Source organism: Callithrix jacchus, chromosome 18 (assembly GCF_049354715.1).
Source record: "Callithrix jacchus isolate 240 chromosome 18, calJac240_pri, whole genome shotgun sequence".
NCBI classification, from domain to species: domain Eukaryota; kingdom Metazoa; phylum Chordata; class Mammalia; order Primates; family Cebidae; genus Callithrix; species Callithrix jacchus.
The window spans coordinates 45,006,735-45,027,597 of record NC_133519.1 but is presented as its reverse complement, the minus strand read 5'-3'; the positions used below and the strand labels follow the sequence as shown (position 1 = coordinate 45,027,597).

General features: G+C 34.9%; 1 long non-coding RNA gene across 1 annotated transcript in view; it reads left to right on the top strand.

Annotated features, from left to right (window-relative positions):
• The window catches only part of LOC103789074 (uncharacterized), a 248,658-nt gene that overhangs the window by 103,064 nt on the left and 124,731 nt on the right, over positions 1-20,863 (top strand). The gene's annotated exons all lie outside the window — the stretch shown is intronic.

Below are 20,863 nucleotides of genomic sequence, written 5' to 3'. Positions count from 1 at the left end.
TAAGATATGTTTATTCTACATTTAAAATACACACAGTATAAACACATTGGAGGAAATCATAAAGGAGTCCTTATTGATAAAGTTCGAACCACTTGCATATGGAAACAACGGTCCTGTGCTGTAGTTACTTGGTCCTCTCAAGTTTCTCCTGGGAACATGTTAAGCTCAGGCCAGAATTATGGCACAGATGTTTTGTTTTCACATATTTTCTGATTAATGTATTTTGTGTTTTTATTACAAACTACTTAGATATTGAGTGATCAATTAATCGTCCTTATTTTAGTTATGCAGCTGGCAGCAGGGAAGGTGAACTGCCACGGCTATAGGCCTTGCAATCTCTTTCTAAGAAGATTTTGTTACAGTCCTTGCTCTAGCATGTAACTATGAATGCCACAGCCACAGCAATTAGACCAACCAGGGGCACTTGTTTCAAGGACATCGGTTGTACAGCAACCAGTGGTCTTAGTAACCTGATGAGTTAGTGTCATCAGATTTTCTCCCTTCAGAGTATGGCTGGAAACATGCAGGAATTTGATGGTCATTGTTAGGAGTTGCAACTGAAAGATAATGAAAGCTAGCTGAGCCTTAAAATCTATAATGGATTATTTATAAATTGAGGTTGCTAAGGAACAGGAGCTGAGGGGAGTCAGTTATTTTAAGTGGGAAAGAAAATAGACAATCAGAATGTAGCTTAATCAACTTAATGGTGTAGTATCAGAATGAAAACCATAACTTTCTTCTCTGCTAAGATTATTGCACTAATTCTTGACTATTGCCGTACTCTCCCTGTGGCTCCTGTCTTCCTGAGATTGCTTCACTTAAACTCCTGGCCTTGAAATTTTAGAGGGGATCCCTTGGTCTTCATGCGTCGTGCGTTGCAGAAACCATGATTATCTGGAGTAGTTATTTCTCTCTCAGCAAAAGTAGATTCATCAGATCAGTTGCCTTTACAAAATCTACCTTGTGAAGTGCAAAATGTATAAAAATGGTAAAACTATTAAGGATATCTTGGATCAGATACCTAGGTGAAATTCTCTAACTACTGTTAGATTTTTCCATACTTATGCCTATGTACTGAATTGTATGTCATAGCCTATTAAATAACAGAACAAGACATTTTAATTTATTTAATGCTGAATATAAAAAAAAAACCAAAATTTATTTTGTGAAAGTAGAGGAGACTAACCTGTATATGGGAAAATTTTTAATTTGACATGGAATAAAAACAAAAAGCTTCTTTCAAACTCAGATCGCTAGCTAACCATTTGATCGATTTTTTTAATTCTTAAATTACTTAGCGATATGTCATTCCATTCTCGGCAGACTAGTTTTTTTCATAAGACCAACATCATTTTAAAGATGAGAAAGATAGGAATGACCAGAAATGTAGATTAAACAATTGTTACAGTTATTTAAGTTACCATGACTTCAGATTGCATTTTGAATGCAATATATTTTAAAGCAATGTGAAATGTTTGCCCTCGGTTGTGAGATATCTTCCCCTGCCAAGAGCAACAAAGAATGTCCATGAAAATCTTTATGAGTTAGGGGAACATGTGTCAGCCTAGAATTCCATGAAGAGCAGTATCAAGCAGCCTTCATGCCAGAGAAAATTTCATTATCTGGAATCATCAATTGTTTTGGGTCCAAGCAGAGAATGATGTTAGCTTGTTTAGCAGTGGCAATCTAAATGGGTCAAGTCTGGTTGCTGCTGGCTAAAATAATACCTGTCCTAATACTGGAATATCTGGGGAAGAGTGCCATTTAGAGGAATGAAAAATGAAAAAGTAAAACTGAATTATAAAATGACTTTAGCTTCACTGTCTTCATGCTTTATTTACACTGGCAATTTGAAAGCCTCATATTTCAATCTTTTAGGGCACAATATCACTTATATTCGTTCTTCCCTTGTGTGCGCAGGGTGGGGGCATGGTTGTGTGATGCATTATTTTCAGTGCGTATTGGCATGATATGCAGAGACTTAAGATAGAACCCTTCTGAAAAGGAGAGGAGAGACAAAGCAGATATTAGTGCTCCCTGTGAATGTGAGATATGCCGTGTGGAGTGTTCGGCCCACTGTTGGCAAGCTATTTAGTCTTGCTAACAATGAATTCTCTAGGATGACAGCAGGCTTTGTCAGTGCAGCTGCTTGACAAGTTGAAGTGAGAGGGGCACAAGAAGATAGAATGAAATCACACTGCAGTACAGCTTCAAAAGGTCCAGCGTAGGCATGGGATACAGCACAACACGCCAGCTGAACAAGCAACTGGATATTTCACAGGCAAGACAGACGATGCTTTCCTAAGCCAAGATAGTGTATAGTATATGAGCGAAAGAGGATCCACACCTAAATCAAATCTGTTAACTGTCTTATCTTAGAACACATAGCTGTTAGGGCACACTGAAGCCCAGCACCATGAATGTCATGTAAAAATTTAAATGGCACAAATGCAAGAGTTCATATTTGGAGGTGGGGAGAAGAAAAACCAGAGAAAGAGAAAAAAATGCTTTTTGCAGGAAAGGTTATTTGAGGAGTGTTTACTCCCAAATGAATGTCACCTGGCAGTTATAAAGCTGCTATTCCTTTGGGCTTCTCATAGGTAGATCATCTCTATTTCCCTGCTCTTACTGTGCTTTTCAAGTTCAAAGATGTACACTTTATTTTTATAATAGCATCACTCCTGTAAACAGCAGCTGCTTTAAATAAGTTCATCCAATGCTGAGAGAGTAAGGTGACTGACGTGCTGTACTATTCTCTACTTAACGACCTTATTAGCTCTTTTCAAAGGCAATTTGCCCAAATATGATTTTCATCTTACACACTTACTTTAGAATGTCATCTCTAGGTAAAATGAACACCATGGTAAAAACACGTATTTCACAGGGAAAGAGAAATAGGACTTTTAAAGCATGTCACAATTTGTGGCTAACATTTGAACGGTGGCATTCTTCATAAGAGCAATGTGCACGGAAGTATTTTCATAGTGAATATCATTTGAAAGGAGTACATGGTTGATAGTAACTATCATCTGAAATGCTTACGGTTCTTAAGGGATTATTGCGTTTGTAGTAAGGTTGCCCCTAAAGATGATCACTTCAACAATAAAAGATGTTTAAAGTAACAACTTTTATTATCTCATATGTTTAGAAAGATGTGACTGGACCTAAAGGTGAATGCAAGATGACCAGTGGGGGTGAAGGGAGAAAACACTAGAATGTATTTTTTATATATAAAAACATAGTATTGGGTTGATAAGTTAATCACTAGGAAAATGTTGAACTTGTCGTCATAATAAAGACTCTTACCTGTATCGTAAGAGTGGGGCTAACCTTAGACTTTCTTTTTAAATTGCCCCAGTTGTCCTCTTTGAGTACTTCTTCTCTTTAGGATGTTCTAACTGCTTCTCTCCATCTGTCATGACTGCCCCTTAGAAGGCATGATTATCTGGGACATTTTACTCCTGGCCTAGGAAATTTACTTATATAGCCTTATATAGTCTCAGAAAGATAAATTTTATTATTCAAAGAATCATAGTCATAATTAGAGTTTCATGCCAGTTATGAGGAGAGGGGGTATCAAGGCAGATCAGTGGTGGAGGTGAGTTGTGGGCAGGGGGCACCATATTTGAGCCTGGAGACGTCTTCACATCATGGGGTATTTGGAAACTGCTTATTTTCTTTTATAACACTGACTCAGAAAAAAAGATGCACTCTCTCTCTCTCTCTCTCTATATATATATATATATATGTGTGTGTGTATATATATATATATATAATCTCAAGATGAGGTCTAGAAACATTTTCATAACATACAGAATCTTCTAAGATGTGAAAAGATCCTGACAGTTAACATAAATCCAATCTCTCCCCATATAAAATAATTATAATTAAAAGAAGGAAGATTTTAAAATTTCTAAGTGTAATTTTTAAAAAATAAGACTATGTAATTCTAAATAGATTTATGGAATACAGTTTTAAGTGTGAATAAAATGTGAATAAAAGCATTATCTAAAGAACAGCTGTTATGGAAATTTCCGAGATGGGAGAACAAAGAAAAACAAATCTTCTCTGGAAATGGAATATGTATTCAAAACTTGCAAATAGATTTTAATATCAGGTCATAAAAACCGCAGAAAGAAAGTCAGTGAGTAACCATGACAGGAAAATAAAAGGAGTCCAAGAATCTATTATATGACCATAACAATGAACAAAATCAAATTTTGGTACAAAGAAAGGATAGAACAGAAATAAAGTAATTGGAGTTGTGCACAGAAAAGTTACCCAAGAGATAAAAACAGATCTAAGTGAGGATAAAAATCAACTATACAGATCTTAATAACTCTTATTGTCAATGAAAGTAGAATCCCAAAAGAGAGACTGAAAAGTTGAACAATTCATTGGCTGGCAATAGAAGAAAATAAAATGTGAAAACAGCTAGATGGGGACTTAGATGTTATTTTAAAGTTAATGCACTGTGAAAAGGAGCAGAGAAATGAACATACCCAGCATCACTGTAATAACCAAAGTTCAGAGAAGTTGGTAAGAAAATTCAATGCCGCTTTATCATATTCTATACACAGAGGAGACAATCTGCCAAGAAATCTTTATAGTAGGTTTGACATGGAACTTTAAAAATCAGATGAACTAAAACAAGTCATTAGCAAAAAGAGGAAAAAATATGTAATTATGTAGCTGGCTCATCCTTATAAGTGGAAGAAAGAAAGAAAAAAAGATGAGAACTCGGAAACATGATGAGACCTTTTTGAATGCTGCTGGGGCCATGGGCAATGCCTGCTTTTGAAACACGTTGTATTTCTCTTTCTGTGAATGGTTTTTATATTTCAAGGGGTCATGGTTTGATTAACTCTGTCTTTTGTCACCCACATAGTCTTCCTGATCTTTGCTTTCTCCATTTCCCTCCCACCTCACATCACACTCAAAGATCTTTTTATTTCTGATCTCCTTTATTGAGAAAATTGAGAGACCCAGGCTTAAATTCTCTCAACTACCTGTCCCACCATTATAGACTTACTTATATCCACCTGAGCCTGACCTCAAACACTCCAGGTTCAGCTGAAAGGGTGTATTTCCTGCTTTTTTATTTCAACAGCTCCTCCCTTACCCTTAACCTCTGTCTTTTCCATTTAAAATAAGTACTTGGTCTTTAGAAAGACAAAGATGGGCTTAAGGTACCCTTCAACTTGAAGAAACTTTTGAAAAGCTTCTTCCCTTTAGGTTCGATTGTAGACTCTTGACTTCTCCTTACTTAGAACATTTACTTTAGAAAACTTGTAATTGTGAATCTTTTCTCTGTCCTTTTAACATGTAAAGTTTATTAAAAAAAAAAAAAAAAACTACTGGCTTTTAAAAAAGAAAACAACCGAACACACACACACACACACACACACACACACACAAATTCCAGAAATTTCTTTCTTAAGGACATGGAAGCCATTCCTTTGGAATGTAATCATCAGGAAAGATAGTGCCTTTATCACCCAATTTCTATGGGATGATAGGAGCCTAAACTCCACAGGTAAGGCAACTAAATTGTAAAACAACCTCAAGTCGTGAAGATACGAGAAAGTTTACTCTCCTTTTGAGCAAAGTGTGTGATCAGAGAAGGTCTATGATGCCCTTACCCCAGATCTTCAAAACTCTCTAGTCCTTTGTCTGAGTAGAGCTCAGATGGACTTCAAGCTCTCTCTCCTATAACAATATCCTTGAATAGAGTCTTTCTATTTAACTTTGTCCACTGCTATTTTTGCTTTGATTATATTTTCTCCAACAATTTTAAATATTTCCTGTCTGCGGGGACATTTCATCAATTATAAAAAGGTTTAGCTGTCCTACACTCCCCAAGGATCCTTCTAGTCCTCTGGTTACCACCTTTATTCACTCATACAAATTTCTTAAAAGATGAGTGCCCACACACTATCCCATTTAATTTTCTCATCTACTGTACATTTCTCAAATTACTGCAACATTGTCATTTCACTGTCACTTTTCTAGCTAATATTACCCATAAACTAGAAATTGTCAAATTTAATGAACATTTAGGTCTTATTTGAACTTGCTGTACTGCGATTGTTGACTCAATTTCCTTGAAATTCTCTTGTCCCTTTGCTTCTGTAGCAACATGCTTACCCTGGCTCTCTCCCTTCTGCTTTGCATACTGCTTCTTAACCTCCTTAGCTGGATTCTGTTTGGATTCTGTTTTTCTGGGCCTCATGTTAGTATTCTTAATCCTTTTCTTCTCCTCATGTTCCATTCATTCTCTGAGAAGAGCTTATCCAGCTCCAGTAATGTTGATAGCACAGGCCCCCTTCTGACTTGTAAACTCAAGTCTCCAACCACTTACTGGGCATCCCCACTTGACTCTTAAATACAGATGCAATATGTTTATCATCTGAATTTACCTTCCTTCCATAGGTGTTTTTCTCTCTTTCCATTCTAGCTCTGGAGGTGGCACAAAGCTTCACATGGTCTCCCAAGCCCAAATCTGAGGACCTTCTCCCTTAACCTGCACATCTAAATAATTAACACATCTTGCTTCTAAATAGAACCCTTCTCAAAAACAAGAAACCTGTATATCTGATTGATTCTTACCACCTTTCAATTGTTTCTCCAACTCTTTTTTTTTTTTTTTTTGAGACGTACTTTTGCTCTGTCACCCAGGCTGGAGTGCAGTGGCACAATCTTGACTCACTGCCACCTCCTCCTCCCAGGTTCAAGTGACTGTCCTGCTTCAGCCTCCTGAGTAGGTGGGATTACAGGCATGTGCCACAACACATGGCTAATTTTGTATTTCTAGTAGAGACGAGGTTTCTCGCTGTTGGTCAGGCTGGTCTCAAATTCCCAACCTCAGGTGATCCGCTTGCCTTGGCTTCCCAAAGTGATGGGATTACAAGCATGAGCCACCACGCCCGGCTGATTCTCCAGCTCTTACACAGTGAAAGGCAAGTTCTTTAGCAGACATAAAGGGCACCTGTGACCTGGATCATGCTAAGCTCCTAAATTATGTCAGCCACCTTGCTTTTTTTTTCTTTTCTTTCTTTCTTTCTTTTTTTTTTTTTAGAACAACAAGAGTGAATCTACCCTGGTGACCAACAGCCTGAGAGCCTGTGGGCCTTGCAGCTCTCCAGGACTGAAGGCCCCAGCAGAGATTCATCCACATATTTATCTGCTTTTTGACAGGTGATTCTTATTTATACACAGGTGTTCAACATACACACATAACTATGAATATGCCAGGTAGGCAGCCTACCCGCCTACCACCAATCACAAACTACAAGGTATCCGCCACAAAGGAGCCATGGGGGCCAGGTAAACTTAATAATTCTCAGCATCTTCCACCTTCTCTGTTTCACAAAGCTAGGTAAGCAAACACCACTCCATCTTGGTGAGCTATTTGGATCCATGTTTGCAAATTTAATCGTGATAACCGTCATGATGATCACCATAATAGGCTGTTCTGTTTTCTTCACGTTTTCCTCCGCTATTTGTGAAAGCTTCTTTAATTTGTTCCCAAGTTGGTGGTGATGTGACCCCAGGGACAAACCTAGGGACGGAACATATTCAGTTCCCCATTCAGAAAATCCCTCTGGGGCTGGATCTGAAGAATCTTCGGCTCTCCAGAGGAAAGATGAGCTTTGACATCATAGGTAAGTCTGATGTTTTTTTCAAGATCTGGGATAGAAATAATCAAATGGGCAGGATTCCACACCATAAAAGATGATATTAAATTTTCCCAACTTTTTCAGACTCTTTTTGAACCTGAAACAGAAACCTGTGCTAAAATGCTCGCCTCATTCAAATGTTCCTTAAAACCAGAGCACAGAGATTTTTGCTTTTTTACTATCAAAGTTTTAAAGCACTCTGCTTTGAAAACACCCGGAGTTGATAATGAGTTTTTAAACATGCTTTTAGACAAAGGTGCTGTGAAGACCAAAAATTGCTTTTTTTGAAATCATAAAGCCCTTTGATGAGTACATAATGAGACTTCAAGACCAGCTTCTAAAGAACGTCACACCTCTGCTCATGGCCTGCGATGCCTGTGAGCTGAGTGTCAAGATGAAGACCCCCACTAACCCCCAGACTGCAGCAATTTTAAAACATTTGCTCTCAATTTGTTACTAATGGCTCAGTTTATTCCCTCACACATTTCTCAGAATCCTTCTCTATAATTTGTTAAGACTCAGCTCAGATATTATCTCCATTGGGAAGTTTATTTCAAGCTATACACCCCTCATACTTAATGGACATTTATGCAGTGCTTGATGTAAGGAAGGCCTCAGTAAGATTGAGTAAAAATTAATAGAACTATGAAATACTGTAATGTAGTCCACCTAGAAAAATCTATATTTATAGTTCTTTTAAACTACTGAAATGTTAATTGGGAAAAGTGTGAGGAGGTAAAAATGAGAAATAAAATATTAGAAAAATTTTTGTTTATTTTTTTTCCTTTGTAAGATATATAATAAAGCTGGGCTGGGTAAAGACCCTTTTGAAACCATTCCCTTGCTGAATAATATTCACAGAATAATCACACATCAATCTTGTTATTTCCTCAGTAGCTTTAAATAATCATACAATTTCTTAAATTACAAGTAGAGCTAATTTAATAGAAAAATATAAAGGCTCTCTCTCTCTCTTTTGCTGAAGGATAGAGCAGGGTAGGTCTAATTTTGTTTTGCATATACATTTTTGTTTTTGCAATAAAATATTCCCAGATTACTTCCCATTGTAAATTTTAGGTTACGTTCTGGGATCAGTCAGGGTTTCCCTGGCATGAAAATAGATAATGACAAGACAGTGAGTTTATACTAATTAGATCATGTTTGGGGTTAACAGATACTAATTAATTGAACTGAAAACTGTGGTTACAGTGATTTATATACAGTTCTTTAAAACAAACCCTTTGATAACATTTACTGAATATTTACTATGCACCAGTGAATTAATGTACCTAATCCTTACACATTTGTTTAATATAGGTATTATTATTTGTTTCTTTTTGCAACCAAGGAAACAGAAAACTAGATTTGGTTAAGGTTACACAAGTAGAAAATGGCAGGTGGTTTAGCTCCAAAACTCATGTTAGTGTATATTTTTAGTTATATCTCCCCTCATACCATTCAATTGTAAATAATATGCTTGTGATAAATAAATATTTTTAGTTTGGGACACTAAGGATTTATCTTATTTTTATATATTTTTTTCCTTCATAATAAATATTCTCATCTTCTATCCCATTATCCTTCCCTGTTATTTCTGCTAGAGCACTTTTCTAATGCTGACTCATATTAATGTTATAATTTTTAACCACTTTTATGATACTTATTATCTGCATTTATTCTTTGAAAATATTAACTCATTAAATCTGTATAACATATCTACTGACATGTAATTATCGGGCCCATTTCATAAATGAGAAAACAGAGGCATGGGAAGGTTAGTGGATATTCCCAAGGTCACAGAACTAGTAAGTGATAAAGTGGGGATTTAAACTCAGGCAGGTCAGACAGAACCCAGGCTCTTTATTAGGTTATGTCGCCTATGTGTAAAAGTGTTCGGATTCAGCCTTTTACATTGAAAATAACTTTCTTAAGTAGAATGAAATCTCTTGTTTATATTTTTGATATATTATCACATAGATGGTATTTTTAAAAGAGTTGTAGAATTAAATTATTCTCATTTTGTACATGGAAAACTAAACTATGGATGCAAATGAAAGAAAGTAGGGATTTATGAAATTCTGTCTCTGCTTAACTCTTCTTGATACTTTCATAGTTGCGAATCTTTTTCTAAAACTTCAGATATATCCTTCAATATTTTCTGTGTTAACTCTTTTGAAGCCGTTTGTGAAGAAATAGATAACTTTCCAATTCTTCTTGGTGTAAATGCCAATTCAGATGCTTAGAGAACTCATCAAATTTTATACTATTGAGTCACCACTCAGCAGAGAATGGAATGGGGGCATTGATATCATCAGTAATTGAATTGTGACAGCTTAACATATGTTGTGGTCTTACCTGTATCACACTCTGTGCAAATTCCTTTTTCTGCGTTATACTAAAAAATAATTTCAGTAATTGTAGGGTGGTCACTTTTTTTTCATTTTATACATCAGAAAATAAAGACAGATAAATTAATGTCATTAATTTCACAAGCATATGAATATTGCGAGCTGATAAGTAGAAGAGCCAGAATTTTAGTTCATTCGTTTTGTCTTTCGATTTGACTCTAGCGCCATCTTAGAGGTTGCCAAAAATCAACTTTTACTTTTATTACTAAGATTTCATGCTGGGTTTTCAGAATAAAACATATGAATCCACAAAGGAAGGGTTATTGGAAGGGCATTCAAAGAGCCCTGGAAGAAAATGCTATTTTTGCTGAGGCTACATTTTGTAAATTTTTTCTATGGAATGTTAGGCTGTTAGATATATGTATTCACACACGTATACACCCATATACACATAGAGAGAGAAAAATTTCACCACAGAAAAGATAGAAATAAATACTAAAGGGAAATTATAACCAGAGAACTTAGAATGTAATTTTTAGCTGCAGAAGAAACAATATAGTTAATGATTAGAAAATCTTTTTTTTGTTTGTTTGTTTTTTGCTGAGAACATGTTTCAAGCCAGAAGAAAATGAAGAAAAGTAAAATAACAAGGTCAGGGGTAGCAGATGTATCTTCGTTGCTGTCATAGGGAGAGAATGACAAGCAAGTAGCTGGCAGGAAGCCCAGAAACCTGAGGTTGAAACTCCTAGCGTTATTTCATGGCATGCCTAAAATGCTGACATGAATGAGAGGCCTCTAACAGGTATGCGGAAGACTCTGACGACTCAATGACAGTGGTCGATTGCGTTTCTGTGATCACTTGTACTGCAGCAGGGTAACAAATATGAAACGGTGACAAGAAAGGACAGAGAAAAAATCAAAAGCTTGTATTTGCTACACTGAGCTTTAGGACAATGGTTATTTCATACTTTTTGTTTTTTTATTTTTCAAGTTTTTTCCTAAACCTTCGTTGTCCCTGTAGGGTAGTATTCCTTACTCCTTGTTCACATATGATTTCAAAACATGTGTTGTTTTCTCTACAGACATGGTCAGATGCTATTTTGAAACAGATGACGTTTTCTTTTTTTTTTTTAAGACGGCATTTCGCTCTTGTTACCCAGGCTGGAGTGCAATGGCACGATCTCGGCTCACTGCAACCTCCGCCTCCTGGGTTCAGGCAATTCTCCTGCCTCAGCCTCCTGAGTAGCTGGGATTACAGGCACGCGCCACCATGCCCAGCTAATTTTTTGTATTTTTAGTAGAGACGGGGTTTCACCATGTTGACCAGGATGGTCTCGATCTCTTGATCTCATGATCCACCCGCCTCAGCCTCCCAACAGATGACATTTTCATTAGCCTGTTCTGTGCAACTTTTATATTTAGGTTTCCCTGAGACACTCATTACTTGTTTTCCCTCCTTGGCATTGGTTTATGCTTGGGTAAACTGTATCATCTAAACTTAACTTTACATTTAAACTTGTCTGTTCTTTGAGAGTGGATGTTAGTGACTTGATATATTATGCCTTGTGGGCAACATATTTACATTTTTACTGGTGCTTTTTGAATGCCTGATTTCATAGAAGAAGCTTGTAATGTTAACATTATGAAGGAGGAGACATTTAGGGGCATTTTTCTTCTAGTAGTCTTTGTTAATTGTTTCCCCAAAGTAGCCCTACTTAGTAATCTAATACTTTTAGGGGCTATATTATTAACACTCAGAATATTTATTTAACATATACTTATTTCATATCTACTATGTGGCAAGTACTAAGCTCAGCAGAAGAGTGGCAAAGATAAAAAAGATAATCCCTGTAGTTAAGAAACTCAAAAGTAATGGAAAAGACTGACCCAATTATAAAGGTTATCAATTTATTCCTAAAACTTTATTCTTTTCGATGTTATTGTCAATGGGATTGTGTTCTCAATTTTTTGGATAGTTTGTTGTTAGTATATGGAAATGCAAGTGACTTTTGTATGTTGAGTTTGCATCTTGCAAGCTTCAGTGAATTTATTAATTTCAAAAGTTTTTTTGCTGGAGTCTTCAGGGTTTTCTATGTATATGGTCATGTCATCTGCAGAGACAGTTTAACTTCATTTCCAATTTGGATGCCTTTTATTTCTTTGTCTTGCCTAATTACTCTGGCTAGGTCTCCCAGTACTATGTTGAATAGAAGTGTCAAGAGTGAACATCCTTGTCTTTTTCCTAACATTATAGAAAAATCTTTCAGTTTTTCACCATTGAGTATGATGTTATTTGTCATTTATTATGTTGAGAAAAATTCCTTCAATACCTAGCTTATGCATTTTTTAATCATGAAAGTATGTTTAATATTGACAAATGTCTTTTTCTGCATCTATTAAGATTATCATATAATTCTGACCCTCCATTTTGTTAATGTGGTGTATTATATTTATTGATTTATATAGGTTGAACCATCTTTACACCTTAGGAATAAATCCTGCTTGGTCATGGTGTATGATTTTTGTAAATATGCTGTTAATTTGTTTTGCTAATATTTTGTGGAAATTTTTTGCATGTATGCTCATCGGGGATTGTATTAGTCTGTCTTCATGCTGCTAATAAAGACATACCTGAGACTGGGTAATTTATAAAGGAAAGAGGTTTAATTGGCTCACAATTCCACATGCCTGGGGAGGCCTCACAATCATGGCTGAAAGCCAATGAGGAGCAAAGTCATGTCTTACATGACGGTAGGCAAAAGAGCTGTACATGGGAACTCCCATTTATAAAACCATGAGATCTCATGAGACTTATTCACTACCATGAGAATAGTATGGGGAAAACTGTTCTTATGATTTAGTTATCTCCACCTGGCTCTACCCTTGACACGTGAGGGTGATTACAATTCAAGGTCAGATTTGGGTGGGGACACAAAAAACTGTATCAGGGATATGGGCCTTTAATTTTCTTTTGTTGTAGTGTTTTTATCTGACTTGGATATTACGGTAATGCTGGCCTCATAAAATGAGTTTGGACTCAAATAACTCTTCAGTTTTTGGAAAGAATCCAAGAAGAATTGGTATCTTTTTAAGTTTGGTAGAATTTACCAGTGACGCTATCTGGTCCTCAACTTTTCTTTGTTGGCAGATTTTGATTACTGATTCAAGTGCTTTACTCTTAGTTTCATTGATTTTTTTTTCCTATTGTCTTTTTGGTCTCTATTCTACTTTTTCTGCTCTAATCTAAATTATTTTCTTTCTTCTGCTAACATTGAGCATAGTTTGTTCTTCTTTTACTAGTTCCTTTAGGTGTGAAGTTAGTTTTTTTTGAAAATTTTTTTTTCCTCAGAGTTCCTTTAGGTGTGAAGTTAGTTTTTTTTCAAAGTTTATAGACATTTGTCACTATAAACTTTCCTTTTAGAACTGATTTGTTGTGTCTCATAACCATAAGACATTTATGAAAGAACTGAAGAAGACACAAATGAATGGGAAGATGTTTCATGTTCATGAATTGAAAGAGTTAATATTGTTAAAATGTATATTCTACCCAAAGCAATTTGTAAATTCTACTACCCAAAATGATCTACAGATTCCATGCAGTTTCTTTCAAAATTTTAATGTTGTTTTTTGCAGATATAGAAAAATATTCTAATGTTAGTTTAGAACCAGAAAATTTGTTTAACCTGAACAGTTAACACAGTCTTGAAAAAAAGAAGAGAGCTGGAGGCATCACACTCCTTAATTTCAAAATACATGACAAAGCTGTAGTTATCAAAACAGTGTAGTACTGCCATAAAAATAGACACATAAACCAGTGAAGCAGAATAGAGAGCCTAAACATGGATCCATACATATCTGGCCAACTAATCTTTGACAAGAGCACCAAAAATACACAATGGAGAAAATATAATCACTTCAATAAATGGTGTAAGGAAAATTGAAAAATCAAAAAAATCCATATATTAAGAATGAAATCAGACCCTTATTTTACACCATGCATAAAAATTAACTTTAAATGGATTAAATACTTAAATCTTTAACTCTTAAAGATCTAAAACCATAATACTTATAGAAGAAAACACAGAAAAAAATCCCCTTGACTTTGTTCTCGTTTTGATAGGCCATCAAAAACACAGGCAACTAAAACAAAATTAAACAAATGGGACCATCAAACTAAAAAGCTTCCACATAGCAAAGGAAACAAGCAAGAAAGTGAGAAACCACACATGAAATGAAATAATGTATTTGCAAACTATACATCTGGTTAGATATTAGTATTCAAAATACAGAAGGTACTCACACAACTCAATACCAGACAAAAATATACAAAAAAATTAACAATGATCAAAAAACCCAAGTAAATATTTTTCCCAAAACAATGGCCATTAGGTGTGTGAAAAGACACTCAATATCAGTAAACATTAGGGAAATACAAATCAAAACCACAGTGAGTTACGTTCTTATACCTGTTAGGATGACAGTTATCAAAAAAGACGTAAGTGTTGGCAAGGGTGTCGAGAAAGGGTATTCCTGGGCACTAGTAGCAGGAATGGAACTTAGTACAGTCATTATGAAAAAACAGTATGGAAGGTCCTCCAAAAATGACAAAGAGAACTACCATACAACCCAGCCATCCTACTTCTGGCTATATTCTCAAAGGAAATAAAATATACATCCTGAAGATATATGTTCACAGCCCCATGCTCATTGTGACATTATTTACAATAGCCAATGTAGGGAAACAGCCTACATGTACATCAACAAATGAATGGATAAAGAAAATTCTTAAATTGAAAAACATATTCCAATATAGAAAAATGGATCTTTTCTGAGTGTGGTGGCTCACACCTGTAATCCCAGCATTTACAGGTCAGGAAGGTGGGCAGATGGCTTGAGGCCAGAAGTTTGAGGCCAGCCTGTGCAACAAACACAGTGAAACCACATCTCTGCAAAAATTAGCGAGGCATGGTGATGGGACTATGTAGTCCCAGCTACTTAGGAGGCTGAGGTGCAAGGATAGCTTGAGCTTAGGAAGTCAAGGCTGCATGACCCGTGATTGCACCATTGTCTTCCAGCCTGGGTGACAAAGAGGGACACTGTCTCAGGAAAAAAAAAAAGAGAAAAGAAAATTAAAATAAAAGGATCTTCAAGTTATATATTCAGCAGTTCATCTATTCAAAGCCATGGCTTAATGGCTCATGTACATAAATTACTTTCTATCCTTTCTGTCTTTGAATTTCTTCACCACTGGTAAAACTCTTTTTACATACTCTCAGAGATGGTAACCTTCTGAATGAAGTCTTGCAAGTTCTGTAATTAAACACTGAATTGTGAATTAATTTTTCTCTTCCTCCTCACATCTTAATCAGGGCTACACCTATATATAGAGAGAGACCCTGCTTAAAAATATCACATAGGTCTATGAATTTGCATATACCATATTAGGGAGCATAAAAAATTACCTTAATAATTTTCCTTCTTTTCAAAGATGTCACTAAGTAGGTCGCCAGAGAGTATCAAGTGAAAGAAATCAAGTTCTCAAATGGGTTTCTCAAAGTCATTGGCCTTTTATTCACTTAAGGATGATGTCACATCTGTTCTGAGTGATCTCTTATAAGCATACAGCATGAAACTAACAGCATTTTGGTCTTGAGCAAGACAGTTTGGTCCTAGAGACTTTGGGTTCTTAATAAAATGAAATGTATATAAGTGTATATAAAATAATGTACTGATCTGTCCAAAAAGTCAAGGAGTCTATTCGATAGAGACCTCTGATGGATTTCTTTTTAAATCTGTTTGCAAGGAAATATTTTTAAATATTTAATTTAATATTTTATTTAAAAGTATATATATGCACATTTATCATTTTAATTCACCTACATAAGCTTTTAAAATACATTATTAAAATTATAAGCTTTTTCTTTTTAATGAGCTGTATAATTAAAATTTGTTAAAATATTACATTTACTGGATTTTAAAATATTCATTTAACCTCTGTACTTGGAAACCTATCTACTCACCGTGGTTTTTTCCCCCTTTTTAAAAAAAGTTACTGTACTTTAGAGATGCTTAATTAATATTAAAGGGGAAAAATAAAATCCTCCTTTGATTTGACTTTATTACAATCCCAAAGATTTGTCCTAACATATGCCAGAACAGAATTATTATATTTTTACACAAAAATGAATCAAAAACCTGGGTGCAGTGGCATGCATTTAAAGTCTCAGCTATGAGGGGGACTGAGGCAGGAAGATCGCTTGAGCCCAGGAGTTCAAAGCTATGATTGCCACTGTGAATACCATCTACACTCCAGACTTGGCAACCTGGCAAGACCTCATCTCTAAAACAAACAGGCCCAAAAACCTTATCAGGAAAACATTCACATACATGGCTTCTTATAATGTATAAGCCTTGTAAATGTTGAAAACTTTTACTTTTGAACCAGAATGCTCTTGGGAAAAACGTTTATATTCCTTTGTTTATTTTTTCACATAAAATAGTAATTTTAGAGATTTTCTTGTTCATTTTGTGAAAAAAAAAAAAGTTCAATCTCATTACCACTGAGACATTTTGATAGATGGCAATTTAAAAAGATTAAATGATTCTTCTAACATGACACAGAAGTCTGTATGAAGTTTGAGAATACTGAGACTATGGAGTCTGAGAATATCGCTGGGGTAATCATTAAAACATTTCTCTTTTATTTTAAAATGGATTTTAGTTTGCTAGCAAAATGAAACCACTTGTTATAAGCCATTTGTTGAACATGGGCTCTTTACCTGATAGTTGAATCCATTTCTCTGACTTTTCTGATAGAATCTAAAGTTTTAATTCTCCTCTTTAGTCAATTTAAATACATTAGCCTTTATTATAATTTTTCTGAGTATATACATGATAGATATTCATTGGTAACCAAGTGATATGTACCTATTTTTAAAAGCCCTTGCATAAGACATAGTGGCAAGCTCCTTCTCCAGGTACTTTGTGCTTCTGCCCATCTTACTGAGCTATGATAAAGCACCCAGCTTTGCATGGTTAACTATCCTGGGTAATGTTGTTTTAGCCCTGTTCACTCTGTCATCAACCTCGGCTTACCGCTTAACAAATACTAAGTGCCAAATAATTGTTTGTTCAAAATTTAGAATGTGAGGAAAACAAATTAAAAACAGTAAAGTGTTTCACGAAGTATATTTCTAAGAGATAACCAAATTTAACATTTTGTTTAACAAAAATATACAGTTTCAAATAGCTAGAAGGAGGAAAGGAATGTCCCCAATACAAAGAAAAAATGCTTGAGTTGATAGATATGCTATTTACCCTGATCTCATCACCATACATTATATTCATTGAAACATCACTGTTGACCCCATGAAGGTACACAGTTATAATATGTCCATTAAAATAAGAAAAATGACTCAAAGACAAAGTGTTATAAAAAATTTTGTTTAAGGTTTTTGGTCTAATTCATAAATATGTATATATATGCATATATTTTATCAATCTAAAATTTTTTGCTATCTTTATATATTATGGCTATAGAAATAATTAGGATATACCAATATCCAAATAGAGTGTTTATACTTCCTTTCAATTAACAATTCATTATAAATAATTATTTATTTACATAAATTTAAAGGCTACACGGAATTCAGGAAAATATAGTTTATTTAAACAATTTAATATTGTTTAAAATTGTTTTTTAAATATTTTATCTTATAAACAAAACTTCTATGACAATGTGAATGAATTGTATTTTTCAGGTATATTGGCACATAGTTGGTACTTAATACCTTTGTTGGATGCATTCATGAATGATTAAAAGTAGTAATTATTTTCTTCTTTGGAAGGACTTAATTAACTATTATATTGGGATTATTAAACATGCCTGAAAAGTTTTTATAACATTTAATTAGATTTTCATAATAAGGTACTTGTTACATCTCATCTCATAGGAATCAGGAAGATTATAAAATAAATTATTGGTTTGTAATTTCTTTGATAATATGTTCACATTTTATCACAAAGTAAAAGATTGAGGAAAAGCAAACTGTATATATTTTTCATATAGTTAGGTTTGTAGGTAGTCCCTAGCTTAGTTCTGAGGACATAGCTAAGGAGAGTTAAAGAGTATATGGTACCTTTTCTGTGTGCTACTATAAAAATAATTGATTTTTTTGACTCTACTGGGTCAGTTATGAGCTAGTGGAAAGTTTTTCTCAACACCAGTAATACTAAACTCAAACTTTGAGAATAGAGTTCCTTCTTGACAAATATAAACTCTTGGATTAGTGTTTAAAGCAATTCTACAATTATTCAAAGACTTTTTTTTTTGAGGCGGAGTCTCACTCTGCTACCCAGGCTGGAGTGCACTGACATGATCTTGGCTCGTTGAAACCTCTGCCTCCCAGGTTCAAGTGATTCTCCTGCCTCAGCCTCCCGATAGCTGGGATTACAGGCCCACACCACCATACCTGCCTAATTTTTTTTGTAGATTTAGTAGAGACGAGATTCACCATGTTATTTAACTAGGCTGGTCGCAAACTCCTGACCTCAGGTGATCAGCCCACTTCAGCCTCCCAAAGTGCTGGGATTACACACAAGAGCCACTGCAAATGGATAAATTATTCAAATAAAATATTACTTGTTATGTATGGAATCAATAAATGTGATGCTTGCCTAAAACTGCCTATTTCATCATTTAAACATATTTAAGGAATATCTACAACGTGTTAAGTCCCTGAGTTCTGCCTCTGATTCCATAACTATCACCTGAAAATTTTAAAGTTAGGTAATATATTTCAAGAGGAGAAAAGAGATATAAAATTAGTTGCATAATATCAACTTTACATTAAAAAGAAATTAACATTACAGTGCACATTAATTTTATCAGTATCATATTCATATAAACATTACCTGTTATTTTTTCAAAATAAAGTTTTATTTAGGTATCCATAGTTACTAGGAACAATGGTCATCCAAATTGGATTAGCAGAGTGATTGGCATTATGTATAAACAGAACGATTCTTTTGGTAAGAGATTATTTACCTGAACCGATCATTGTTAGTGTGATTTACTCTACACCATTTTTTTGTTATACCCATCCAATATTTTTTTTAAAAATAGAGAAATTTGTTCTTTCTGGGCAGATTATTACATGGGTTATTTTTATTTTTAAGTGTTTGTGCCTCAAAAGGAATTGTAAAATAGATGTTAGTAGTTTTCCAGTAAATTATCACATTTAAAAAAGGTATTGGACATTTTGATAGAGTTGCAGATGAAATGGGATTGACCAGTTTCCATTTAATGGTGCACACACACAGAAACACACACACACAAAGGGCAATAACCTCAGAAGATAAAAGCTGAAAGTGGAGGTGACTGAAGTCCAGAACATTCTGAGGGATGGTGTACAGTTACTTCAGATCTTTTTATTTGATCTCTAATTACCAGAATAAGGGTGACTTTTCACACTTGAAAGTGATTATAAACATAGGAAAGCCTTTTCCCAGAAAGGTGATGTTGTCCAAGAATAGTTCAGATAAATTAATTGACGGCAGATACATGTCAGCTTGTCAAAGGAAGTTAGAAATCTTCAGTGTAGCATTTTGAGAGCTCACTTACTGGAATGCGTAAATGATCCATCTGCTCCAGGAGGACTTTTTTTCTCATATTTTCACTTTTACTGGTAATAGAGACAGTTAATGTTTCTTGTCAATTTATTACAATAATTATTTGTTACACTGCCCGAGAATCGTAACCCTAGTTTTACCCCCTAAACCGAAAGCTGCGTTTAAAGGAGAGTAAAGACTCAGCATCTCACAGGTGCAAGGGCCTTATTTTTTGAGTTAGTGTGAGGGAAGTAGCTTCTCTTATGTCACTTGCTTTTTCGAAAGCTGACATCATCTCTCCTCTACACTAAGAGCATGAGCAGGGTTCCTTGGGAAAGATGCCTAACCATGTTGACCCATCCCTCATTCAGAGCGAGTTTCTGTCTTGACCCAACTTTTTAACTTTTGTGTTTTAACTTTTGTGTTGTTTCTAATGAACAATTCATAGACATAGAATTTATACTTTGTGCCACATTACTTTTTGTACTTTATTATTTCTACTTTCAATAATAATGTTTTCAAAATATGTATGCATATATCACAGTGGTGACAGTCTCTAATAGAAATCCTTTCTCAACTGATAGTTTATCTGGTGTTTCTTTTGATTCTATTCAAATCATAAGCTCCTTTTCAGGAAACATCTCTTAGAGGTCTAGAACTCTCTTATGTAAGTAGTACTTGAAGAAATGCTGAATGCATCACGAGGCTAAAAGCTAGATTTCTGTAATGCCTCTCTTCCAACACTTTGACCAGGCCACTCATGATTTCTGGATATTAGCCTCTACATTTTTAAGATGAAAGTTTTAAATTACGTGATCTCCGAAGTCACTTTCTCTCTAAAATTGTATGACTTTGTTATTCTAAAGAAATTCCAAAATATTTGTTGTACAGCGACACCAGGAAAGATAACTCTGGGAAAAGGAAAATCAGTGAATAAAGAGGTCAATTTATTTCGAATGAAAATGTTATCACATGACGTAGTGTACCATCAAAAGACTTTTAGCTCCTACTGTTGCCTAAGAAGGGGGTATTAATTGGAGAACTTCTGGGAGAATAGGACTTTGAAACTTTACTAAGAAGAATGCAAAACTTCTTTCTCACAAAACCAGTAAGTCCAGGGTAGAAATGTCCTCTTGGTCATCATTTTGATACCGGATTCGGCAGTATTCATTAGAGCTTGATTAGGTATTTATTAATCTAATTTAATGATTGGGAAGCTTTTTTCAC